The sequence below is a fragment of the Leptosomus discolor genome, chromosome 5, assembly GCF_034619465.1.
Source record: "Leptosomus discolor isolate bLepDis1 chromosome 5, bLepDis1.hap2, whole genome shotgun sequence".
NCBI classification, from domain to species: domain Eukaryota; kingdom Metazoa; phylum Chordata; class Aves; order Leptosomiformes; family Leptosomidae; genus Leptosomus; species Leptosomus discolor.
Genome location: NC_141395.1, coordinates 37,877,868 through 37,884,198, shown reverse-complemented (window position 1 = coordinate 37,884,198; position 6,331 = coordinate 37,877,868).

Below are 6,331 nucleotides of genomic sequence, written 5' to 3'. Positions count from 1 at the left end.
GATGCTGGTGACAGCTGCTGCTGTGAGCCAGTCTTAGCAGACGTACTAGCCGGGATCTCCCATGGCTGCCTCTTGCTCTCCGCAACTCTTTACCCTCTTCCCTTCATCCTCTACAGCCCACCCCTTCCCTCCCCTCTGACACCTCCCTTCAGCGTTACCGGTGCAAAATGGCTGCAGAAGTCAGGGAGGAAATTAGGAGAGCGAAGATGTCCGCGTCCCTCTGCTTCCTCCCTGCCTTCAGCACCTCCCTCTGTGGACAGCTCCAGCACCGAGAGACGCGCCAGCAGGAGGTGCCGGGGAGGGCGGCGGGTGGCGGGGGAGGCACCGCCCCGGCCCGGCCCGCCCCGCCGCCCCCAGGCCGCCCCCAAAACTTCAGCGCCCGGTGCCGCTCACCCTGCCAGGCCCCGGCGCAACGGGGCTCCCGCTGCCACTCCTCCCTCGGAGCGGCACGCTCCGCGGGGCAGCTCCGAAGCTGCGCCAAGCCGCAGCGAGAGGAAGACACGGAGAGGCCGGCAACCGGCCGGGGCAGGAGAGCGAACCCTTCCCTCCCTCGCCGCCCGCCTGCAGCAGCGACAGGTTCAAACAGGCTGCTCCTGCAAATCGGGTGGAGCATGACCGAACTCCTCCACAACCGCAGAGGAGCGGAATTGAAAGACGGGGGGTTCGAGGCGCTGGTGGCGGGGAGTGCATCAGCGGTTTCAAAGGTAAGTTCCCTTCCTTGGATCTACAGAGGCAGGAGCCCTAGATGTGTCTGATACAGCACGGAGCAAGCCTGTTAAACGGGGAAGTCCTCATTTAACTCAAGAGTGGGGAGAGAAGGCAGGCAAGTAGTAAACTCTCTCTGAAAGTGAAGGTTGGTGGTAGGAGCAGGGGAAGTCTGGGGTTGCCATTCCGTGAGTTTTTCTTGCACAGAAAGACGTGAGACAGAGGTGGAGAGAATGGTGAGTGCCAAAGCAGATTTACTTGTGTTTCCAACAAGACACCAAACTGATTTGACTAATACAAAGGTATCTTTGACTCAGGTTTGCTGGAAATATTTCTCAGTCACTGTTAGGCAAGCTCTCCTTACATATCTAAGGATATCAGAAGATAGTAGACTACTACAAGTAATTAATAGAATAAAACAGAAGATCAATGTGAGCCCACCCTTATCCATTCATTTTTCACCAAAAAAAAGTGCTATGCCATTGCCAATGTAAAAGGATTGCAAGCTTAGAGAAAGATGCTCCAACAAGCCAAGGTCATATTTCTTCCTGTCTTTCAGTCTTCTTACTTAATATTAGGCACTTAGAGACGCACCAAGGTCATTCCTTCCTGGAACAGGAGCTGAACTGATCAACACCACCTGTTTCTTTCCTTACAGGTACTTTGAGAAACAGGTTTGCTGAAAACCCAGTGCCCTACTTTGATAATCTGCATTTATTTCCACTTGGAATAAAGTTTTTCCTGATGCTCAACCTGATACTTCCTTGCAGTGACGTAGGGTGGCCTTGATCTCCAGTCATGGAGAACAGGACCCTATGTGGTCTACATTTTGCTAAAATCCCCCTCTTGCACAAAAGGGGTATTTTAAAGACAATTAATTAGAAGGTAATCTGTTAAATAAAGCATAAACAGTATGTTTACAATCAAAAAGTTTTAAATAATTGAAATCACTAATCTACCCGAGTGCTGAAATGCTAAGTTAGTTGGTTTTCTCTTGGTTGGTTGGGTTTGTTGCTAGCAGTAACTTTTTCTGCTCGTGCACAGAAGTAAGACCTTTTTATTCACAGGATTAGTTTGTTCAGTCAGGAAAGTTTTTAATTACTCTTCTTTGCTTCAATTAAATGAGGTCAGATAGGAAAAAAAAATCTTGATTTCTAAAATCTTATGACAACAAACTACAGAGAGGAGATGGTTAAAACAAATGACTTCTAAACGCAAGGCATGTATTAAAGAAGTTTCCCTACTCCACATCCCCTAAATGCATCCAGGATTTTTTTATATGAAGTCTTGTTTGGAAAGCAAACTTAAGTTTTAATTGCTGCCAGCATGTCTCTTGACAGTCAGAAGTGAAACAGAATGCAGTAGGAGTAATAAACTTATTGTTAAATAATTGCTTTTTCCAGTCCTGTAATGTGTTATGAAATTATTGAATAAAGGATCTCCTCAGCAACAAATCTGAAGTCTAATTTTATTTGGAATTTTAGTAATTATCAATTAGGAGAATGACTCTTCTTCCAAGACAAGTACGAGGACTAAAGAAAGTTTTAATGCTATTTGCAATTAAAGAAAAAAAAATTAACTGAACAGATCTGTTAAGGCCTCAGGAAGTGCAAGGTCAGTGTCTTCCTCATGGACATTCACAATACAAACAACTAGAACTCGTAGCTTCACCACAGTGACGCGGATTGCTAACCCTCAGCCAGGGACGAGGGCTGCAGGCTAGGGAAGGTCTACGTTGATGTTATTCAGTGTCATATAGTCTCACCCTCAAAATTAGTGGCATGAGGCACTTTAGTCAATTATAATATTAAACTGGTTTGAGTCTAAGACAGTTGCATTCTCTCAATAACTGGTAAGCACAGTTCAGATCTGGGTTTTGGTTGGGGTTTTTGGTTGGTTTTTTATTTTTGTTGTTGTTGTTTTTAAAGGGGTATCTCTCCTTATTCCTGCATTCAAGAAGCAGTCTTGAAAATAGCTTCCAGTTTGCTGCTCTAAGCCTAAGCTCATTATTCCCCTGCTCTGCCACACAACGGGAAACACAAGAGCAGAAAAGAGCACTGCAGCTTCCTCACAGACTACAGCCAAAATCTCCCACAGATTCTGCTGACTGATAGGGACATCAGAGGCACTTGGTGTGGTCAGTCCAGGGCAGCTGCTTAGGGGTAAACAGGCAGGGGTGAAAACGTGAACACAAAAAAAAGCAAGTTTAGAAGGAAAACAATGGCATTCATTTGTTTCAAACCTACCCAGGTAAGTGTCATTGCTGCCCCCGAACAGAGGCAGTCCTAGAGAGCAGGGTTTGGAAGCTCACAAGCAGCACCTCACTGAGCCTCCAAAGTGGAATCCAAACATCCTCTCTTCAGTCAGGAAAGGAGCAGGAGTGGAGCACACACAGGCAACTGTACACTAGCTCCACATCTGTCAGTGCTAACTATCCCTCAGAAAGCAGGAGGACAATATACAAGTACTTCTACCTGGCTTTCTCTTACATCTTTGAAGGACTCTATGAAGAACAAATGGCTTTCAAGTACAGTATTATTTTCCTTACTCTTTCTTTATGCATAGCCAGCACCTTAGCAAGCCATTAGCAAGCGGAGCTCAGGTAGCCCAACAGACACTGAAAGGAATCATAACTACTACTTGGTAGTAATGAAAAATGTAACTGCAAATTGCAGTTCTAGTCAAACTTGCCATTTTGAGTCCAGAATATCGCTCTCCAACAACATGCAGCCATAAAGACACCTAAATCGCTCTGTTTGTACAGCAGTTTGAAGTTACAGAACTTCTGATGCAAAACAAACCAGAAAGCAAAGAAAAGATTATCAACAGAAACCATAAGCACTGCAGTCACAAAGGTGCAGATTCTACAGTTCAGCCAGGCTGTCACCAGCACTAAACCCAGAAGGTGGCAAATGTGGTTTGTATTAGTCTGACAGTGGCTAGAGACCAATTTTGTTTCTGCCTTGTTTTGGAGACAACACACCCACCCACCACAAAGGGCACACAAAGCTGAAGTGATCTGTACCGACGTAAGTGAAACAGCTGGCAACTTGGGATTTGCAGGTGTAAAAGAAGAAGGAACTTTACAGCCTGGAAGATTTTACTTATCTCTACACTGAACTAACTTCTGCTTGCAGCAGAGGCTTTCAGATTTGAGTTAGCATCTGACTGTACCTAAATACTAACACTGCAGTGTGGGCTGCAAAGAGAAAAAACTTCCAAATCAGTCCCCCACTTTCCCTTACAGTGGGGATTGAGAGGAAACAAGAAAATTCTTCAAGGAGGTCATTATATACTATAATGACAACAGCAAGGTGTCCTGAAAATTCACCTGTGTTCTGTTCACTAGGCTACACTGGCATCTTGGGCTAGCACAGAAACACAGGTCCGTCTGCCTGCAAAAAGATCCAGATTAGCACAAGAAGTCACCACTTTCAGGAAGCAGGTGTGGGGAAGGGCAGTGATGGCGTCATTAGCTCTGCTGTACTCCTCCAATGCCCAGCCCACCCAAGTGTCCTGGCGCAAAAGATACGCATGACATTATTTTTCCATTTCTTCTCTTATTACAGGCAGCATCAGTCTGACATCCCCCCCCAGACCACATGATTCTGCTTGATCACTGCTTTATTTATCGCATAGCTGTGTTTACACATCATCACAGTAGGATTCAGTCTGGATCCAGAAACAGTCAAAGCTGACAGCATGCCACAAAGCAGGAACACACAGGAGAACCTAAACATGAAGCCCCCACTCTACACAGGACTTCCCGGAGCCCAGAACTGCTCTAAACCTCCTTGTCTTGCACTTGCTTTCATGCTGATGCTCTGCAAGGGCCCAGCCTCAATCCCTGCCACACAGGCTCAAGTATTCATACCTCGAATTTATCTGTTATTCCCACTGTGCAGAAAGAACCAGAATCCAAACTCCCAGGATTCTCTCAAGCCATTCCTTTGCCCTTTCTCATATGGCTCTGTCAGGTAGAAGCAAAAGTTATTCCTTCATTTATCTATTTCTCTTCCTAGGAAGCCTTTGGGCCTTGTTAAGTAACAACGCTAGAACACAGCAGGAGCATCATCAGAGAGTGGGCACAGAGCACTATTTTGTTGACAGTATCATATACGCTGTCATTTACATCAGTGTAAAGGGTGGGCCAAAGGCTGCTCTAACAGCTTAGCAACTGTATATATTCTCTTTGCACTACCATGAACTACACAAATCAGAAGTATAGGGGAGTTTAAAACAAAGGCCTGATTCTCTCCTTCCCAGGTGTTTTGTAAAAATTAAAGAAAGCTAGGAAAGCTCTGTTTTTCTTTTAAGGGCTTTTAAACTCAGCATGAAAACATTTCAGCTAAGGTTCTTCACAAGCCTCATTCACAGCTCCTCTTGCCAGCCCTGCTCAAACACAACACAACTACACATTCAGAAACAAGGATTCAGAAACAACCCTAAAACTATCAGGTTTGCTGTTGATGCTACATGTATTTGGGCAGGAGCAGACTCCAGTCTAGCTGGATCAGACTCCATAGGGACAATCAGATATTTAATCTTTGGGCCACATTTAGCTGGAATCAGGAGGAGTAGCATAGCACTCATGCATCTGAGAATACTATTTCTAAACAGAGCAGAAACACAGATCCTCCACTCTCACCGCAGAAAGAGAGTTACTGCCTTTGCATAGCATTCAATCAACAAATCATAATCACAGAGACATTTAATTGCAATTACATACATAGCAGGCACAGGTTATGCTCCAACTAGATAAGGCAGAGAGAGATGGAACAAAATCCTAGAGATGACATAGGGAGCTCTCTAGACAAGACTGGGAAAGAAAAAAAGAAACTACAGCTTTCACAGTCAGGGTATCACATCACCCCTTGGATCAGGACTTTCCGAGCTCTGGGATGTGACTGCTTTGATAATAGCTGCAAAACTTTTATCTCCTTTTGGGAAAAAAGACAATAAACCTTCTCCCCCCAAAGCCCACCCCACCTAAACACCTTTTCAACTTCTTCCTGGAGAAGAAAGTGGGGATCTCTTGTTCTGCAGAGTTACCAAACATGTCTTTCTCTCCATCGCTCAGAGGAGAACTGAGAACTGCTTCCCCCACATGCTTCTCCTTCCAGAATAAGGGCGCTCATGCAAGTCACGTTTGGGAGCCCTGCCATCAGGACCACGTTGTCTTTCATCTTCAAAGCAGCAATTGGGACTTCTTCATGGCCACACACCTCTAGGTGAAAGGCCTTCTGCCTGCCACTCTGATCTGATCCATTTCTGACTCACTCACCTGTTTTCTCTGCTATGTTCCTGTACAAGGAAGGAATCCTGTACAATGCAAGACCCCATGAGCTGTGACAGCCACAGGATGGACAGATCCTCGGTACATCTAGTAAACATTGTAGCAGGATTCCTGGGCTTCCCTCACTTTCAATAACACTGTAGTTAATCACGATTTTATTCGCAACTTGTACTCACCTCAGTGCTCCAACATCACAATCTGCTAGCAAATTACAAAATATATCACCTACCACATGCTGCTAATAAGACCCAACAATCACAGAATCACAGAAGAGTTTCATTTGGAAGAGACCGTCAAGATCATCAAGTCCAACCTTTGTCCAAGCTCTAC